This window comes from Vanessa tameamea, chromosome 2, assembly GCF_037043105.1.
Source record: "Vanessa tameamea isolate UH-Manoa-2023 chromosome 2, ilVanTame1 primary haplotype, whole genome shotgun sequence".
Classification (NCBI taxonomy): domain Eukaryota; kingdom Metazoa; phylum Arthropoda; class Insecta; order Lepidoptera; family Nymphalidae; genus Vanessa; species Vanessa tameamea.
The window spans coordinates 7,326,965-7,349,615 of NC_087310.1; the positions used below are offsets into that span (position 1 = coordinate 7,326,965).

The window sequence follows — 22,651 nt, forward strand, 5'->3', positions numbered from 1 at the left end:
TTAAACAAGTGGTGTATCTTATTGTTATATATTGTGTGCTAAATTTTATGTTTATCTTCTTAACTGACTTAGAAAAGGGAATACTATTTTAGTTTTAGGTTTTTTTTTATATAATATGTTCATCAATTACTCAAAAATGAATGAGCGATTTGGAAGATTCAAATATTTTTAAGTTACATGTTGGATTATATTTTATATTAAAATATCGCCAATGGTGATTTTCTTTTTTTTTCTTCTCAATAGTGTGTATCGATTATGCGTAACTGTGTTCATTGTGTTATACAACTATAGAGATACGGGTAACAACACGTATGTTTTGTCGCATTCGGCAAGTCAGTAGGTTCTTTATCATTATAATGCGGCTTGCTTTAACCCTCATTTACTGATGATGTTGGTAGTTACCGACTTTTATATTCACCAATTTTCAAATGATTCAAAATCTGTTAGTTTCGAAGTGGTTTTCTTTAAATTGATTTAAAACAAAACATCAAATATATGCGCTAAAATTTTGCTACTCTTTGCTTTTAAAATTTAAGAAAAGGGCAAGGAGGTTGACTCTTGAAATGTTCCATGCGCACCTTATCTTTATTTCCCTCCCTAATATATTTTCATTAGGCGTCTCGAGGCGACAACATTCGCTAATTTATTACTTTGCTCTAATGTTGAATTTAATAAGATACCTAAGATTTACAAGCGAATTTAGACTTTATTTGTCTATGCGCTATTATATTATACCTTCAAAATTGTATACGTCATTTTAAATAATCGCTTAAGTAAAAATAACGGTGGCATGGTACTTAAACCAATTACGAATTCAAGCAATTTCTAGTTTTGTAAGCTTTCAACTTAATAATGATAAATATATTTTTTTCATTTTATATCTTAAGCAGTTTTGCCCTAAAATATATATCTTAGCGTAAGTCTTAAGCAATTTCCATGGCAGCAATGGAGATAAAAATACTCTGCATTTAAATACTTAAATACGAAAAACGACATTGAATAAGCGATTAAATTTTGGAGTATAATAATTTTACGTGATAAACGTGATTATTTATACCGATAATTTGGCGACGGATTATAATTAATGAAATAAAACCTGTATTTCTTTTTTTTTCGTATCTACCTAAATGTTGTAATCTAATTTATAAAAGATTTAAAAAAACAACACAAGAGGTAGGTTTTAAATAGAAAGAATCATAATATCTAGGTATAAGTGTTCGTTGTTATAATATAATGGGTATACATATTACTATATATCACTAACGCTAGAATATTCTGTATGTAAAGCCGGAGTATAATTTAAGCGTTTATTTATTTCATTGTGAATATTTTATCATATAGTACAAAGGTATCTGTAAGGTAAATAAATGAATCGTCCAGGCATGTTATTTATTTTAGATTAACTGTGAAATCGACGAACATTTTTAAAACCCATCGGCAAAAAATTGAGATAGAAATTCCGTTTTTAAATGGAACAAAGCTCTTTACATAGGCGGATGGATCAGTTAAAAAAAGTTACCATACATTAAAGTGAATGAACTTTTATTTGAACATTTATAGAAAAATCTGTATATTTGTCAATAGGTACGTGAATTTTATAAAATTCGTAACGTATATTTTAATAGAAATTACTTGTTCATAGAACTAAACCCGATGAAACAATAGTATTCACGGACATGTTCTCACATCGAAGCATAAAAATACCTCTTATTTTCGTAGCGTGCGTATATTAAGCGCAAACAGAAACAATGATTTAACATTTACGCATTTGCGTATTTTTATTACTGTTCACAATTTGTAACTATGTACGGCGTACGTTTTTAATGACATTTAATACTTTGTCTGTCCGTGCATTACATGTCATGTTAATTTTGATGTTTCTAAGACTACAGGTGCAAGTTAAATTATTTTAGTTTAGTTTAGTTAAATTATTTTTTGGACATACGGGAAACGAAATAGGAGACAAAAATTAATGTCCCACTGTGAGATTTTTTGTCATCGAACTAAAAGCTAACATTTAAAAAATTATAAGTTTCATTAGAAAATTTTAAGCATAACGAGGACTCAACTTGTTTGTGGGTCGTTATTTTCGATCGAATCTTTATTAGTAGCATGTTCCTCCATTTCAAGCATAAACACATCTCCTGCATCGCTTCCTAAAATGCATGTCACTTATTCATCCGATAACAATGGTTCGATCAACTTTTTTACTTGGGTCTTTATAGATACAGGCTTTACGTTTAAAAAAGTAAGGTAGAAGGAAAAAGAATGGTATTATTGTTAAAATCTTAATAATGAAAAACATAAAATAATGTTAATCTCGGTAAAAGTGTACGAATATTTTTACGCAACTCATAGCACGGACGCAACTGGCGGTATCAATATATCGTTACGTATTCTGCGGTGCGATTTTTGTCGGCCGCTACGACGCCCCGGGGAAATCACAATATGACGACCATCTGCTCAATCGGTAGCAGTTTGCAGAATTATAGCGGTAATGTTATGGATTGCGTTAAACAACGAAATTAACCTAAATTACTTCAAATTCAATGAATAAGGTGAATACACTTAATCCGATTTTAGGTGTTGACGTGTGAAAGACGATTAAAATATCTGGCATGACAAACGTAAGACCTAATTACTATCTGTCGTATGCATATAGCAATAGTTCACTAACACTTTACGCAAAAGAATATTGTAATGAAATTAGTGTATGAGGCTAAATGACAAACGGTGTATTTTTATGAACTAAAGAAATATAAATCTATATAAATGCATATTTTATCAAACTCAAATAGTTATGATGAGTCCTTGGTTCCTTAATAAGTTTTAAGTCAATATGTACAATAAATTAATAACTGTTGTTTTTTCTTAAAGTTATTCTTTCTAAGTTTGTATTATTTTTTGAATACTTTATTGTATCAAGATGCAATTCTTGCCGACCAAAGCACCCGAGGGAAATCATGATTATGGCAACTCAATATAAAACAGCTATATATATATATATATATAGGTAGCTAAATTAAAAACAATAAATAAGGCAGCTTAAAAAAAGGTACTTAATAACATAGTTCCCATGTTTGGTTGCCCATTTGCATTGTAAAAACTTCGAAAAGTGAAATTTGATTTTTTGAAAAACTATTGTTACATTAATTGTAAAAATGTATGTGTGACCATACCGTTCTAATTATTTTTGCTCTGCGTTTTATCAGAGTTGCACCTGACTGGTCATTACTTATAATAATAAAAAAGGTACATATGATCGTGGTTAAAACCAGGATATAAAATAAATTTGTTACACATTGATGAAAAATACATAGGACCACCATAATCAAATAAAGTTTAACTCAACCGAAACGATCAAGCGGTATACAATATACATACATACATACATGCAAACGCATTGAGCATATAAGTATCTCCTTTTTGGAGCCGAATAGAAACTGTGTTTTATTTCAATTAATTTATAGAGTTATTGCGTGATACGCATAATATAACTTTATGAATTGATGAATTGGTCATCCGAATTCCCAGAGGAAATCATAAAATGAAGACTGCTCAATCTTAAATAATTAGAACCACTTCCACTTATCCTACCGAGTTGAAATTATATATGTTGCTTCAGTTCCAATGACAGTCAATTTTTATGGTTAGCATGACCTGATTCCTGGATTGACCCAGGATTGGCTCCAGGCATAACACCTCCTCAACGGTTAACAGTATAGATATGATTTTTTTTTATATATATTTTTTAAATATTTTTATACTATTCATTTATTCTTCTGAGAGTAAATATTAATTACTACCTAACTTGTTCGTTGTTGATGTTGTACTAAAATTGTTTTGTTAATCAACATTTCAATCACTTTAAAATGTTTAGTAAAATTTATCCGTTGCGTCATATTTGAAGTTATGACTGCCGTCTGCTAAATTGTTAACAATTTCTCGAAAACGTGACTGCGAATAGTATAATTTTGTAAACAGGTTGTTGTCAACTAAATTGGTTACTTATGTATTTCTACGTTTCAATACTTCGATTATATTAAACTTCATAATTGTTTATTTTGTTATAGTAGTAGAAAATTATTATTCCCTTATCGTTAATAATTTGAAAAACGTGACAACAATGTTATTTTGTCAACTGATTATAAATATGCTTTCTTAATACGCAATTTTCTCAAGCTTCCAACAATATTAAGACTCGTAATGAAACTCGTTGTTGGAGGTTTATTTATGTACCGTTTTTTTTAAATTAGTTTGTTATTCGAGGATGTATAAAAATGTAAGTATTATAGTGATTTTGTCGAAGACAAAGCCGTACAATGTTGATTAATATGTTGTCCTTTTGCATTTTTGTAAGCGTTGTCTTTATTATTTATTAAAAAGAAAATTTTGTGCTCGAGGGAAATCCTGTGACGGATATTACAAAGATGAATGAGGTTAGTGCTTATGATAGATGTTGTGGTAAACATTATACTATTGGTAGGGAAATAATTATAATAAAGTAACGAAAAGTAACACATTATGTGGTCTAATAACTTTAATTTAATAAGATCTTGTACTTATTTTCTCTAGTCTGCCTTGTATATTTTATTTCAACTTTTATATTGATGGAATTTTTTTGACGTATTTTGGATATTGTTGATTCATATTATATTTACCTATTCTTAGATTATATTAGTTGTTCTTATATCAATAAAACACCCCGTTAATGTCTTGCTGCTGGGCTGCCTTTCCGTTTAAGATGAAGAGTTGAATATTATTTACTAACCCGGTCCACTGCGGACCGGTGGTTAAACATGTGGCAGAGTTTAACCCGGCACCTACATGTTTCTATAAAAAAGCTTTACTAGTCTTCAGCAGCGGTGAATTAAAAACACCAATTAATTATTAAGCATATGAAAACTGAATGGTGTTTCAATTTCAAGATCTATGTACTATAATTATTGCACTATACCGCTAAGTATATTTATGTTATTACATAATATAAATTTTCCGAAGGAAAATGTCGTATGCTTAGGAAAATTTCGTTATTCAAAAATTTACATTTAATTTTAATAAGTATTGTTTAATGAATAAAAAGCTGTATACAATTAAATCTGTTTCCTTTCAATAACAAATAAACGTTTTAATAATGTGACTGTTTCTGGTATTTCGATATTTAATTAAATATGATTGTGTGGGAAAACTTAACCGGAATATTCTTAACTTTTGCAATTAACCAAGGAAGCTATTCGAACGTCTCACCGTTTAAACTTCCGGAGAATTGTCTATTGAGGACGATTAAAATAATACGAAAGGTGAGAATTATTTCCATTTATTTTATTAATGTTGCGAAGTTTATTTAAGAAAAAAAAATGTTTTGAATGCTTGAAAATACTTTTACCAATGAGAATATTATATAGTAAAAGATGAAAGCTAGTGAATTCGTAATTTCAGTTCAGTTAAGTAATTTAAAGCTATAATGTGAGATTAAATCAAAATTTCATTGTGTATATGAGTTAACTGAACCGTTTATGAAATGAAACCTTATTTTCGAAAATAAGATATTCACTAATAAAAGGCTATTATATAGCCTGTATCCTAGTCTATTATATAACAGATTATATCAGACTTGAATTGAATATCTTATGAGTTTCCGATTCATTTATTATTATTTAACATATTCAATGGTGCAAGATTCTGTAAAAAAATATAAATATATTAATCAGATAAAGTTACCTGAGAATAATATGTATTATTTTGCGATTAAGTTTTAAAAACCTAGTAAAACAGGTTATGCTTAATATTTACTAGTACTTTTCATATATTGTATTTATATGTTTATATACATGGTGACCAAATATGTATTCGTTTTACACGTAAATGCAAATTACTTATGATTTTATTACACAAAAAATATTTTTCAATCCAGTCAGCAAAAGTTTTTTTGAAAGATTCTACCTGTTTCAAAGATAAGAATTGATCATCTTAGATGACCACTAAACTTCTCTAAACTGAGAAGTAGAAACAAAAAGCAAACTCTAGCGTCTAACGTGTCGTGAAGTAAGACTCTTCCTGAACTTGTACGAGAAACGTAGTCGTTAATCTCTGATTCAGACGTAAACAATGAAACTTGGCAGTATTCGTCGGAAGTACTGGGCTTAAGTTTATACCTACTCTACATTAAATGATAATCCTTTTAAATTATAGAATTATTCTTTATTGTTTATTCTTTCTGTAATTAGGACATAAACAACTAGAAGCGCGTACTATTAAAATTATAGACATATTATGAGATTACCTTTAAATTGTTTAAATAAAAAATTGATTTAAAATGTTAGCATATTAGAAGTATAGTAGCTGGCAGCGTATTTTGAAATGGAAACTTATGAAAGAAACGTGTACGTTGGTGCAAACATAGCTCAAACATAAATGTTTATTTTTACGTTTTAAATCCGCACAGAACTGCGGTTTTGTGTCAGGCCTCAGGTTCTTGCCACATTGTCACGTTTCTATAGTTTTTGTGCTATATATGCAATATATTCGTTTTCCATATTTTGAAAATTGAAAATAAACAAAATTATGACGTTTAATCTGACGGCCGATGTTAATTGTATATGTGTGTGTGTGTATAATAAAGTAAGTTTCGGATAATTAATGTTTAATTAAAAAAAACATATAATATATTTTACATTCAATCACATTTAGCTTCGACAATTTTGCTATATTCATAAAAGTAAAAAAAATCAATCTGATGGTTGATATACGTAAATTGCTGATGAAAAACTGGAACTTTAACAAAGGATATTGTGTGTAATATCAAACAAAAGGTTGGAGAGAAAGCTGCTTATATGGGGATAACAGACTGAAATTACTTTACGTTGATATCAAGGGAAAAAAGTAAATTTTAACATAACCAATTATTTGTGATTAAAAGGGTAGTTTCAATATATATACAGGTGCAAAAATGCATTACTGTGCGGTTTTCAATCGTAAAAATTTGAACGCGGTGTGATTTCGCAGTGCGGTCTCAACCTTAGTCCTATATAGGCTGATTTGTTGTATACAGAGAATGCTTGGCACTATTTAAAAAAAAAAACCGAAATTACTTGACAGCCAATAAAGATTCGATAAAATTAGTCTTTATTAGGTAGAACTAACGAAAGCACAAATTCGGAAGGCACCGCATAACACTCGTGAAATGATAGAAAATCCTTTTAAATGTTGCACGGTAAGTTTTTTTTTATACCTATTAAATTCGTTACATTTAACCGCGGTTATAAAATGCATTATTTAAGTTTTAGCCGAGTTTGTTTCAGGATGATATATGTTTATATAGAGTGACTTGAGCTTGTCATTTTTTCAAACGACGCCGCCGCCGCTAGTGACAGCCTCGTGGCCCAGTTCTGTGACATATATGGAAAATTTTAGGTTTTATTCTTTTCGTTTATATATAACAAAAAAAAATTCATTCTCTCATACTTGAACATTGTTAATGCGTCAGCAAATTTTTGCTAATAATTATTTTCAATCATATCACAGTAATTTTCAACCATGAAAAACCATAGTATCAGTTGCTCTTTTATAATATATATTTTAATATGGTCGCGTCACAGACGTACCAAAATATAAACTATATAGAATATGAGGTAAATGATCATATAGATATAATAGTAAGGTAATACAAATTGAATAGAATTTTGAAAATAAGGTTTTTAAAACTATTGAATTTAAAGCAATAAGACAATATTAAAAGTGTTAAAATACATCATTAATTTAAATACTGACAGTAATCAAGTAACAGAAAACTAATAGTTCTTGAGTAATCCATTAGTAAAGACATACATATTTTCTATCTTGTAATTCTTATTTTTCTATTAACTAACATGGAGATTATTAGCACAGTCATTATTTGCGATTACCGCGGATTTTTCACCGCACTGTAAGACTAAAGGAGGGTATTGTTTAACTCTGTCTGGGCCGTTGACCCTGTGTATACGACACGAGTTCTTGGAAGCCAGCTTACGAGTCACAGGGGTAAGTTGGCCCTCCGTCCCCTCGCTAGACACGTAGGTTAGTTGTTCAAATTGTTTTTATGAAATGATACATGTACATTTGTAACAAGTAAATATATTTAAATTGTTCGTAATTGTTTTATTTTATGAAATAATATTATTTACCCAAAGCTATAAAATACTGTGTTTAATAGCAAACAAATTACCAAATACAATTATAACATTTGAGTATCATTAATTTAGGTAGGTAAACATAATTTATTTTTACGAAAAATATTGTAATTATCTTTATCAATTTTGTTTTGTAAGATCAAGATCAGTTCGTCTAAGACTAAAATCGATTCGAAGCGTAGATTTTATATTGAAGCTTTTATCATTTCAATATGAAAGGGATATATAAATAATATCGCTTTGCTATCTGTTTGTGCATAGACTAAAGCCTAACAATAGTCGTAATAGCTGCAGTATAAAAACGCATTCAATATTATCCTACACAATCGTTGCCATGGAACAAAGGGGAAACTTTTGAAAGCAATTAAACATGCAATTGCTTTGTGCTGTAATAGTGTCTTTATTCGAAACTGATCAGTTTATATAATTTAGAATCTATTTTTGGAAATTTAAATGATGAAAGAAAACCGGTATTCAAATGTAATATCTTGTAAGTATCAGACAATAAGTAACTTAAGTTAAAGAACGTATCCCAAGTATGCTTGAGCAAATTTTTATCTGTTTCATTTAAAATTGTTCCTTAACGTATTCTTAAATTAACATGAAATATTGAATGTATAAGAAGGCAGTCCACGAAGATTGAAGCAGACAGTTAAAACGCAAAACTAAACTATTTGTCGCTAGAGGTGTATGGATATTGTTGCTAATCGTGTCGTCTTATCGATTGTCGTAACTAAAAGATACCAAAAACATCTAATAATACCTGGCGTTAAATGTGTGTCGTTGTGTCAGTATTTGTCGTCATCTTCGTTGAATACCTAGTTTGAGCGATTCTTGTCGTAAGCGGTGATATGAGTGTCGTTTACCCACTTGACTTTGACGTGAGGTCTTTGAAGAGCGGAGTTGACATCATATGGGATTTTTTGTGTTACGTTTTAAAACATCTAGGTTAAGTTTCTGTTCTATTCTGTCTCGATTTTGAAATAGTTTTGTTTTGTTAGTAGTAGAGGGTTGAAAGTCTGAAGTATTACTTGCTTGCCGTGTTTCGGTACCAGTTTACCAGTTTTACGTTGTAAATTGTACATTTAAAATCTATCATATTATTTCTTTTCGAAATAAGCAATTGTTTTTTTAACAAATTAAGTACTTAAAATATCATCGATAAATGCTAGAATAATAGCCCAACACTAAAGTTGAAATGAGCCTGTGACGTCATAATCTCACTTTGATAATATGAAGGCTTAATCGCGTGTAAACACCGGCACGAGCGAAGTGTTCTGTACTTCAATTATGCATTCGCGTTAGCAGGCAATAATCTTTACAGTGCATTGCATATTATTTTATAACAGAAAATATACAGGATAAAAAATCTGTGATAAGTGTGCATCGATATTCGTTTAGAATATAAATTTCTGTAACTAAAAAAAAACTCAAAAATAAATATAAAATAGTAGCTGTGGTATGTCACCAGTGGCGTTATCTTCAAGTTTGATTTGAAATACGCTTATTGTTTATTAAGAGCACGTGTAAGAGGGAAATCGAATCAAACAATGCTTGTAGCATATTTTAATTCTTATGATATTAACAACTGCCTTCAGATCTCAATATTTGGTGGATGTGTGATCATGGAGTAAAGGAAATAAAGTTGTATTGTGTACGACACTGTGGTTTCCATTATTTAAGATTGAAGATATTCAATTGCTATGAATACGAATTGAACTAGTTTTAAAGTTCATTAAAGTCATTTTATTTGATTATATCTTATTAAAATTTCATTCTTTTTATTATTATTTATTAAAAAATCTAAATATACTTTATTCAAGTAGGCTCTTACAAGCACTTTTGAATCGTCATTTAACGAACTATTTTAAGTAAAGCTACCACCGGTTCGGAATGTAGATTCTACCGAGAAGAACCGGCAAGAAACTCAGTAGTTACTCTTTTTCATCATAAACGTTACTAATTCTACATTTTAGATTTATAGATATATATTAGATTTGATTTTGAAAAAGTCTTTTAATCTCAAATCTTATGACGTCTGACATCTGTACTTAAAGAAAAAAAACGCAATCCTATCAGAATGAAAATACCACTCTTTTGTGCATTTGCTAATTAAAAATGGGTTCATGGCATTGCTTTGTATGTAGATGATATGAGCTAGTATTACATCAGACAGTCTTTCACGAATACTAATAGTAATCTCTCAGCTGTGATAAATTGACTTCCATATATCAGAGGATTTTTAAACATTGACGCATCATATATTTTTTTGGCAAACAACATGAACAAGTTGTAAAATTTGCGGTCAAATGTTCCGCGTCGAAGCTACTTGCAACCATATTTTTTTGTTTAACGATTCCAACGGAATATTTTGTACATGAAATATGTGTACTTATTAATTAGATTTTGTCGTTTGGCGGTAAAGTAACTGCTGAGTGGGCCATACCTACCCTCACCAACTGTGGAGTAGTACCTATCTAGTCGAGTTTGCATGAAGCCCTATCACAAGAGAGTCTTTTATACCTTGGAAAAAATAACTCCAAAGTATATACGAAATATACGAACTTTTACTAAATAACTTTTACTGCTCAAACGCCACGTTTCTGCATGAAATTTAACATTGAACATTATTATAACATGTCTCTCATTCTACAAGCTTCAGCTTTTTGTAAATAAAATATGTTTAAATTGGATTTTTAAAACGAAAAATTATTTTAATTGACATTCTTCAAATACGTTATTCGTAGTTAAAATGATTTGTAAAATCGAATATTTTTAGGTGTGTCTATTCTAAATTTGTTTTAATCGGTAACCATATATATTTTTTATAAATGTATAATTTATATAATTTATACGATTTTATATTAGTGAGTTAAGTAAAATGTAGTCAAAAATCTTTATAACAGTCTCTAAATTATATTGGAAGAAGCATAAAATCTATACTAGTATTATACACGCGAAAGTAACTTTCTGTCCAAAAAAACAAAATCAAATACTTTATTCAAGTAGGCTATTACAAGCACTTTTGAATCGTCATTTTACAAAACTATATTAAGAGGAGCTACCACCGTCCGGTCCGTCTGACTGTTACTCTTTCATAACCTAACTAAAGCGAATTTGATAAAATTTTGTAAGAAGTAAGCTTGAACACCAAGAAAGGTCATTTATACATTAAACCTGACTTATGACTAACCCTTAAACCGCGAGCGATGCCGAGGATTGTAAGTTAATTAAAATATTTAAACGCATTCATTTTACTTTTGTTTAAAACCCATAACGAAAGGACATCCTAAGAATTATTTTGTCTACAAAATGAAACCGATTTTTAAATTTTTATATAATATTGAGATTTTACGACAATAATATTATCAAAATTTAAATCAAATATATATGGTCTAGAAAATAAAATTTAGAATCCGTTAAGCAGTTTTTTATAATGTTCGTATTATGTAAAATAATTATAGTCGAAAAAATAATTAGTCTTACCCTAATTTTAATTCGTTCTACTTTGAAAGTGTGAATTAAAATGCTTAAAGGAGGTTATAATTTATATTTTGTTTCTCAAATAAATTGTTACAAGTTTTTAAAGGGTTGATTACACACGAGCACCAAAGTTCAGAACAACTTACACATGTTGATGTGAGCTAAACTTTTATCAAGAGTTATGCAACAAGACCGAATAGTTTTAGTTTAAGGGAACAACTTGTCCCTTTGTCTTTTATATGTAAATTCTTGATGAAAAGATAATTTTATTTATTTAGGTTATTGGCTTGGCTGGTCTAGTGCCGATTCGATTTACAGGATAAGATTATATAAAATATTTGAATATACATCGTATATGTAATCTAGTTCTGTTGTAGACAACGTCGATTTTGTTCAAGATGAAATAACTTTTAATTATATAATTATCGTATTTTTATATTATTCGGCATTTATGTCATAAATTTGAGATATGAACTAAACGATAGAAAATTACTCAAAAATACATCAAATCTGATTGACTAAATGAAAAAATATTCATGTGGGTAACTAAGAACTAGGGGACGCATGAATCGATGGCTAGGCGCCGGTCGGCCGACGACCGCTCGGCATTCAACTACACGCCTCTGCCATTGCTACATATTAAAATGCTTAAATACCGAGATAAGAACTTGGTGAACGGAATTAATCTCGGCTGTTGTGTCCGGAGACATCAATATATCATAGAATTTTAAATTTTTATTGAAAATATATTTTAATTGTTTTATTGTATTTTTATTGTTCTCTTCCAATTTTATTCTATTATATTTAAATATGACATACAAGAAATGTGTTCTTTAAATTTATGTACTATTTTGGAAAAATAAATTTACTATACACGGTGCCACGATTGTTATGATCGAATATATAACTCGGTATCAAATATTTGATGTGCTTGAAACAAAATAAATACAAAGAAGCTAAGAAATGTTAACATCAAAGACGATTAAAGCTTATAGACATTTTCATTATGTTGATGACGACGTTTCTTTTTCTTATAAATAATTTAATAAATAACTTCGTCGGTTTGCTTTTCAAACAATATGATTCCCTCCAAACCTTTTCTTCCTTGAGTTAAATTGCATTTCCGTAAACACAATGAGGAGGACCGCTTGACGGCTCAATCTATTCCCGATTGCTCTATATCCTGTATAGTGCGGGAAATCTGATAGGTTTCAGTTGGACGGATTCGGCACCAATGTTTTGTACTTTACGTTGGCAAAATGTGGGCAGTGATTCGTCAATTTTAAAAGATACACATTTTCTATTGGTGTGAAATGTATGAAAAATGAATGAGAAAATCATCAAGTCGAAAGCTTGTGAATGTCATTATGGTATGTATACCGTTCATTTTTACTTAACCCTGTATTGTTCATTCTACTTTTCAAATATATACTAGCTCACTTACCTTCCACCAAAAGGATCATATCAGTAAAAATATTTCTTTAGCAGTGGAAGAGCTTGTAGAAATCGTTTGGGCGTACATATCTTACTATCGATCGGCTAACAATTTATCTTCATCATTAAACTACAAATTATTTTGATGATGATGGAGCAAAAATCTCATTTTTGCAAGTTATTGTTGCTGGTAAAATAAATGAACAAACAACGATATTTTCATAGTTCTACTTCGATTTTATGCAATTTGTAGTAAAAAGAGACAGCGCTATAACAAACACAAGGTACAAAATAACTCGTCCCGCAAAAAATATAACTTCGTGTGCCAAATTTCAAAATGACTAAGCTGTTTTATAACAATTTTAAGCAATTAACTCTACTTTCGGTGACATACGTTTGCAAATAGACGATATTATATATTTAAAGAAAAACGGTTTTCTAATTTTATCTAGTAACATTTGAAAAAATTAATATAACAAGGATTGTATATAAGAAACAGTATCTATATTTTTATGCTACAAGAATAAAATGTAATGAAACAGATTTTCGCGCTTTTATCTCAGTACCTACAATAATGTGTCAAATTACATTGATAAAATTCACATTGAGTAAACAGATACTTCAATGAATATTATCGACGATCGTATTACACGCTTATATCCGATAAAATTGATAAAGGCAAAAATAAATACAAACGAACACCACATTTATTTTGTTTATTATTATATACATAATATATTCTTGTTCAAAACTCCTCTCAGGTTAGGAAGTCTGAAAAATCACTTCCAAAATTGAGATTAGGAAAAAATCATTATTACCTTATAATTATCATAAGATTCAGGCTATATACGTACTTTACTTTAAAAATGATACTATTTTATGTCAGGCATACATTTTGCAGTGGTAAGATCACCAGAATTACATTCGTTTTAACCTTATAGGCAGATCACGTAGATCCTAACTAAAGTTTCACCCTGGGAAGCGTCGCTGAATATTTAATGTCTAATAGCTAGCGAATAAGGGTGCATATTTCGAGGTCCTGAATTAGGATACCATGTCTGGTCAATATATTTATTAAGATTGTTGTCATTGTCTTGACAAAAAGCCGAGAGTTCCTTAAAGACTAGACTAGATTTGCCGCCATTGCCGTCAGAATATTATTTACTTATAGTAAAGTGCGTATCTATCTATTTCTAAATCAAATATACCACCTCTGCATCTACGACGATATGTGTCATGAAATTAATAACAAACCGTATCTTATCCATTATCAGATATTTAAATGTGGATTCGGGACAGGATTCTTCAAGTCATCACAAGTTAGAGATATTTATTCAGGAGAAGGTTAGATTAAGGTATAGGACAAGTTTTTCTTTATCTCTTCAAGGAGGTATATAAACCTTACCAAACTTTTTCTTATTCTGTAAAATACGCAACTTATATTAGACTGATATTGATTTTATGATAACCGTATTAACAAACAGTCGTGCAACAAAAAACAATTGTTAACAATATTTGAATTGTAAATAAAAATATGGAAATAAAAGGCGTTTTTATTTTTTTATTTTATTCATTGACCTATAAAACTGGTATATTTACTACTAGTTGTCGCCGTTCTCGTTGTAGGGTTTAGTCTGGTGTTAGTCTTAAAACAAGTAGTGTTAGCCTGTCTTTCCTTGGAGTTCAAAATTGCTTTATGCTAAATTTCAACAAATTCGGTTCAGCAGTTTGGCCATGAAAGAGCGAGAGATAGACAGAGTTACTATTATGAATATTATTGCTTTTTATATTCAAAGAAAAAAAAAATCAAAATAATATACTTATTCACATAAGCCATACACAATGTCGACGAACTAAATGTCTTTTAAGAACTTTTTCCTTCCATTTGGTTATTCAAGCGAAAACACGATATATAACTATTGAGATAATGAAAATCAATTTGCATTGTTTCCTCCATGAAAGTAAATGTGGGTTGAATGATTTCGTGCCCTGCGAATCAGAGTGGATTTTCTCATCTTAATTCGATCTGCTGATTATCCGAAAGGGCCCCGTGGTTACAGCACACAGGTTCTTTATTTTAAGTGGCAGATTCCAATTCGAGTAAAGAACACCAATATTTTTTTATGTTCTTAATTCGTAATTCATTTCACGAAAGGGCACGTAATGAAAAAACACAGGCAATGAATAAAGACATTCGGATGTATGTATATATTTTTTGTTATTAAAAATTACCTTACCGATTAAACGTAACGAGTATTGAGAGATGAGAATTATTTACGGGATATAATTAATTATATGCAAATTAAAAATAGCTACTGTACAATGTACCTACATATCTTGCGCGCGTGGAATGGCGGAATGAATGCTAGCAGCATTTCCCTGTTGAATAGGAATTCCGAATCCCTTAGTGGAAAAATTAAACCAGTTCCCCTGTCACTAGTGGAGGCAATAAGAGTTTTTGTGCTTTGTAATGGTTCCATTTTGTCTTTAAATAATTATGTATTATTGTACAATGTAAAAATAGCATCTCACAGTGTGACTTACACTGAAGGTAGCTTGGCACGAGCTTTAAATTCTTCGGATAGGAGTCACTAACATCAGTAACTTCACTGTCTTGCTTCACTGATGCTTTTTCGTCGTATTTAAAATAATAAATATGGAGTTTAGTTAGTTGTTTAAAAGAAAACAGTTGCAAAAGTCTGGTATGTCCATAAATGATATTTTTTTAGCCTCTTACTATTTATATATTTCATACAAAATTAATTAAGTATCAAGTTCTTTGTTTGTAGCGAATCCTTAATGACAGTCTGCCGGCGAGCCGAATGCAATTGTTCTATTACCTCCAGCGAAATAAAAACCTGAGGGCCGTCTATAGTACTTCATTTCAAAGCGTTCACGACCTACTCTTGCAGTTCATTATGATAGCGTAATAGTAGCTCGGAAAATTCTCTAGACAAAAGACATTTCGAAAATTAAAAGTCGTTGGATCTGGCCGCGTCTCACAGAGTGAAGGAAAGCGGTATATCGATGACGTATTGGTATTATATTTACTTAATAAAAAAGTGATTCTGTATTCTGTTAACGCTTTAAAGTTTTAAATATTTAATGCGTCGTATGTCTATTAGGAGTATATCGTGGTAACCGGGTGTTAATAGTTAATATATTTATTACAAATATTGTAAAATACTGCTATGGAAATGAGATGAAACTGACCTTTATATTAAATTACAAGTTTTTACTTATTGGTTATAATAATTAATAAGAGCTTCATTAAACCTATGTTTGTCGTAAATCTAGAACAAACTTATTACTAAAGTAGAGAGGTTATATAGCGACAATTGTTCTCTTGTGTCTACAAGTGAGACTAGCAGACTGGCGAAATGCCAATTCTTGTAAAGTCGATAAAGATATAGTAAAAAATCTAAGGCACAGCGGTTTTGTGTCTGTGATGGTTTACTTTTTAAGTTTATGTATGACGCACAATACAAAAAAATATATACATCTAATATTCATCCCCTTACAACTATACAACTGCTATCATTATTAGAACACTTTATTGGAGAAATGTATACGGGTTGCAAAATAAGCCATGCCCAGCAAAGCTAGTTAAATAGTTATAGCAACAGGAAAATGGCAATTTCCGCAAACTATATTTAATGCCTTCGATCCTTTTCATATATAGATGAAAAATCTCACGGGAACTGACTGAGTTCAAAAGAGAGAACAAAAGAGTTCTAAAAATACAAGAAAAAACAAAAAAAAATATTGTTGACTGTACACGTATTTTATATTTCTTAAGAAAATTAATTATTCAATTATATAATTTTATCGATTGACAATGTTCTATATGTTAAAAAAATTCAGGCGGTAAGATTATTTTCAGTAAATGTGTTAGTAATAAATATTGAAAATCCGTAAAAGTACTTACAAATTAGTTACAGACATAATTTACCAAGCTGTTATATTTAGTCTGCGCCACGAGGTTGCACAGCACTCTGTTATACAATGACTTTTAAATTAAAATATAAAAATGTATTTTTAAACGAGGTGGCTACTTGTACTCATTACGAAAGTGACTACTTATTTAAAATTACTTTCATATCTAATACATATGAACAAAGGATAGGCTTTGTCTACGTTTTTGTTAGTATATTTTTAATGTTATTGAAAGTAGGAAAGAAAATGAGCAACTAATTATATTAAGACACTTATTCTCAAAGACGTCGCGCTGTCTGGGATCCAATTTAAAAGAGCTAAATATTTTTTTTTCTGTGTTACGCAATTGGCATTTTTCTAATTGACATGTACCTTTACATAATGAGATCTTAAGGTAAACTCAAGCTATAATTTATGTATAAGTACGAAATTTAGGCGCTTTGCTGGCAAAATTATAGCCGATATACCACAACATTGGGACGACTTGTGGTTTTTTGTTACACATGATGCCCATAAACTACGCATCATTGATTTTTGATGATAGATTGGAAGGTGTATAAAAGAAGACTCACATGTTTATGCAAAATACGAATTTATGAATTTCAAGAACACTTCTGCCAGAAAGAGTTTCACACAGTATAAAACAAACTCAAACGAAGTTTGTTATTAACTGTAATCATCCGAAAACATAACATTGTTTTGAATATTAATCTCGATAAAACAAAGCGCTATCGAGAAAATGAAGTATTTATGTAAGTTATGTCAAGGTTTGCCTCTCGAAGTTTTGTTCAGTGATCAAAAGAGGTCCATTAAGCTCAATTCACCGCTATATAAAAGAATGCCGACCCATGCTCTGAACCGGAAGAATCGATTTCAATCTTCTGAACTATTTCGACACAAAACTGAACGTACTGTTTTTTTTTGTACATTATTAATTTAAGTACTTCAAAAATATGCAGTCAACTGTATCCGCTTTTAAAAATGTATTATAAACAAAAGTACAATGTCGTAAGTTAGACAAAAACATTTAATAATAATAACAATAGTAGTATTATGATTACTTTCGACTACGCATAGTAAGTAGTTACGAAATAAAATAAGGAGGTGAGATTCTGGAGTACGTATAATTTTATTTTAGTATTTATAATAATTTTCTATTTTCAAAAAATATTTATTTGTCATTTGAACAAAATAATTTTCCAACTTGATCCAATATGTTATACTCACGGAGAAGTTTTATTTTAAATCTTTTGTACTACCCATTGTTTTGTCTGTCACTGAGTCATTAGTCGCTTCAGCTGGGAATCACCGCGTAGCGTCGAGTCTTTATTTCAGCCACATAACAACACTACATGACTACGTTCGCCACCAATGTATATTCCACTTTAATCTCTATTCTGTGTGGAATAAGAGTCACAGTCGATTAGAACTTCGACGATGTCTACTTCGTTCTGTGAGAAAGATAGCGTCCATTCTGTACTATGTTTTTCTTTTGACTCATTTTATATTCATATAGTTTGATATTACATATCTCTTCGTTGTGGAAGTAATATTGTATCTTTGGACAATATTTGTAACCAAGATTAAAACACAGTACTTATTCAGTCTGTATTCTTCTTCTAGATATCTTTACTTTACAAAAGAAATATTGTATAATACTTTATTCTTATTATAAAAAAACTTGGGTTGGTTTTTGACATTTTTATTGCTTTATAAGATATTTTTTTATATCTCAGTTCAATTATACACAAAGTAAACCATGATAGGTATAATGGTTATATTTTTCGGGTATAAATATATCTTGTATTTAAAAAATAGTGTGATTGTCTTTCATGTAGAAATTATTGCAAGTTATGTAAGGATTCGGAATTGTTGTCCTCGGATGTTTGCTGTTGTGTCGGGATGCGGGAATATGAAAATGTTTCCTGATGTTTGCCCAACCGTGTTAAGTTGATTTATTGTAGGTGCCTCCCACGTTGTAACTCGATAAGAGAAAACGGATTCTTTATAAAACTGCCACTAAAACATGTTTTAATGTATAATTGGCGTTTATTTGTAGTTTTCTATCAATGGTAGAGTTACTTTGTTGTCTTTATTCAACTTGTCTTGACTTTATATTGTCGTAATATTTGTTATTTTATAACAGGAAGTCCTTTGGATTTCGTTTCCACTTACTTGCGAAGTAATTTATTTCGCCAATTCAATTTCCAGTCAATCAAATCTAATATCGAGTAAATAAAGTGTCATAAAGAAGCCTCCGATGACCTTAATAAATTCTATCATCGAGCAAAAGCTTAGATGTTATATAAACGGTACTGCTATCAAGTATTCACCCATGAATTCTATCAAGCACGGACCCTTCAACACGCTATCGGAATTCGGAAACCTAGAAAGGTTTGACAAGACCATTATGCGAATCCATCCCCTACGCAGGGTGTTACGCATGCGCGACAGCCGACGCGCCGCCCGCAGTTGCTTCACCACACGTCACCCGTGCACACGTTACCAGCTACCACTCTGCCGCAGTTGTCGCAGTGACGTTCGATAACTTATCGACAATCGAAACGTGTTGAGGTGTTGTGTTACGGATGTGATGAATGCGGTGAATGGATTGCGCCCGTGAACAACTTGCTCGGATGTGATGTAAGTTTAAGTGTGATGCGCATGTTGCTTGTATGTTCATATGGTTAATGTGATGCTAAAGTTCAATTATTTCGTAATACATGTGGAATTGACAGGGGTGATGTTGACGTAAGAGTTAATATTCAGTCGCTCGGTTACATATGGGTCGGATTTCTGAAGGGCAAATGTTTCAGGTTTTGTTTTAAAATGGTTTGTTACCTACAAATATTTATGTTAAAAATACGTCTCTAGAGAACTTGTTATGAATATGAGTATTATAGTTTTTTAAATATATTTTCTTTATGATTTTCCTTCGTTAAATCACAATGTTCAGTTTTCGATAGTATGACGTAAATCGAAATAAAACTTCTCTAAGTATTTATTTCGTAACCCTGACCGATTTAATGTGACATCCTAAGAATTTCCTTAAAAGGAATTAATGTCGAATACCACTTATGGGATTTCGTGAAAAGGGTTACTTTGACATTTTATATGTGTTTGTTTTTAGATTTTTACTCAAAGAAAACCTTTTTTACGTACTTAACAATATAACTATGATATTTATTTTGTATTCTTACTAGTCACAATATTTACTAGTAATTTGCTTTTGGAGTTGTATAACTATTTCAAGTAGTCTTTTCAGTATTCAATATGTTTTTAAAACTGTTAAACGTTAAAGTCAAAAAATTAAGAAGAATTCACGAATATAAAAATATTTCTACGTTATCATAAAATTGAACTCTGATATTTCAAACGATATTAGACTGGATTTTCTTGTCGCTCAAATTTTATCAAGGTTAATAAATAATCTTGTTTTATTATATTACGTGTTTTCAGTTTAACATTTAGCTTTTTAAAAGTTACTTTCTATTATTAGCGTGAAAAGACTGTAGAGCTAACATTTTGACCCTGTAAATTACATGAAACTTAAAACTGTACAGAACCAAACCGGCATACGAATTTTGAGATTCACAGTCGTTTTCCTTCCCTATATAGTATCATCACTATAATATATAGTCAGTCAGATAATGTTTATTATAAAATTATTGTTTTGAACCATTTAACTATGAAAATGTATAATGTGTTTATTTAGAAAACCTACGTGGTTTTTCTAAATATACACATTATTTATACAACGAAGTTATGTAACTTTTAGAGTAGTCTGGTTATTATACGAGTAAGTAAGTGTTATTGCTTGTAACGTTCTGCTAGACGAAGCAATTAATATTTTATTTTCGTATGAAAAACGTCCTAATTATTCAGGGTCTAGGATTAAATGTGTTTATTATTTGATGAATAAAATTATTATATTGGAAGATAATATAGCAATTACTGAAAATAAAAAAGAAAAACCAAATGCATGAACCCTGTCTAAAGTGTATTAATCAACCTTATCAACTTTAGTCTAAATAATGAAGGCACAAAAGTGCAAAAAACTAAATTATACATGAAAATGTTATTTATATGATGCAATTGTCAACGCTACTCACGGCGACGCCCAGTAATTCAAGTCGTTTACAATTTGATCAAATTTCTACACAAATCAGCGGGTAACGTAACAATAATAGTGTTTGTGCTGTTAAAATGTTCGCTTAAAACTGAGCTTTGCACACACTAAAGTTTGCTGCATCTCTTCAAGTATGTATTATAAAAGATTGAATGTTTACTCTTCCGATGCTCCGATGATGAAATATTAAAATTCGATATTATGTTACGCGTTTTAATCAACGTGGATGGATATGATGAAAATGGATAGTCGAAAATATATTGTACCCTTGTTTTTTGATATTATTATTTTATAAATATATACATATTTTGTTTATAAAATATTCGAAAATATTTGAATATCAAATAGATCTGTTTGTTTAAAATTAAATTATCTATAAGATTTATTTATATTAGATTTCTAAATGTTAGTTTAGGGAATTATTTTTTATTTACTCTTGCTAGGCTGCGCATGTAATGCTAGTCTAGATTGTAAATAATAATAATCTTTGTAAAAACTATCCTTGCTCGGTCTCAGTCTTTTCATCCCGGCAGACAAAAGGAAAGTACGTGATCCCAATCTATGTGGATCCCAATCATCGTGGTGAGTCAGCATGCGAATGGTTTTTCATTATTCTATAAAATATAACTATCACATTTGTTATATATTTCCCTGGATAAATACTGTATAACAAATATTGTATTATTTAGAATTTTAATTTATGCTGTAATGAATATTTATATCATAAAATTTCTAGGCTCAAGTTTGTCCTTGATAGGATACCATAAATCAATACGTATTAGACGAACGATGACAGTTACATTATTATATTTATAAAAACTATGGAACAAATAGGGCGTATTAAATTTGTAGATAGATTTGACTTATAGACAATTTGAACACAGGTCACTTCATTGTCAATGCGATCCTATACGCAAGACAATACACTTGTGCTTCTGACTGTATCAATACTGACATATCCTTAATTCAACAAAGCAAGACATTTTGTACTTGATATTAAAATCCATATAGAAAATATTCCAGTTAAGGCCCTATTAAATTATATATATGATTTCAATTTAATATTATTAATTAAAATACATATAGCAATGAATGATTGTACGATGACTCATATACTGTAGTCAACTAATGGCTTTTGAAAGGGGCGCTACCCTCTAATCCGAATTACGAATCGAATAGCGAGGGGTAAAACTTGAGGGTACCTCTGCGGTCCACTGGAGAACGATGTAAATATTATCACTATGCAAGGATGATTGTTCATCTTGTTTCTTGGATTTATTCTACGAATCATGTGTTTTATATAAGTATACATTTATTAAATATTATTAATGACAATTACTAATTTTCTTTTTTATTTATAGCAAATTGTACAGTGAGTTTTGTGGGTTATGTTGTAAGAAATTTAAGTCTTATTAAAATTGGTTATAAATATTCTGAAATAACGATTAAAAACGAGAACATAGATGGTGTATAATTATAAATATGTCGTGTCTATCTGTAC

The 22,651-nt window shown here is 30.2% G+C and overlaps 1 protein-coding gene across 10 annotated transcripts in view; it reads left to right on the forward strand.

Annotated features, from left to right (window-relative positions):
- Positions 1–22,651, forward strand: part of LOC113401423 (protein lin-10-like) — a 120,160-nt gene that overhangs the window by 40,139 nt on the left and 57,370 nt on the right. For 2 of the 10 annotated variants that reach the window (XM_064220909.1, XM_064220918.1), the window contains exon 1: positions 19,506–19,664. The exons of the other annotated variants lie outside the window; for them this stretch is intronic. The gene's annotated coding sequence lies outside the window, so the exon portion shown is untranslated. Of the gene's footprint in view, positions 1–19,505; positions 19,665–22,651 lie in introns of those variants that run through there. 10 annotated transcript variants of the gene reach the window in all.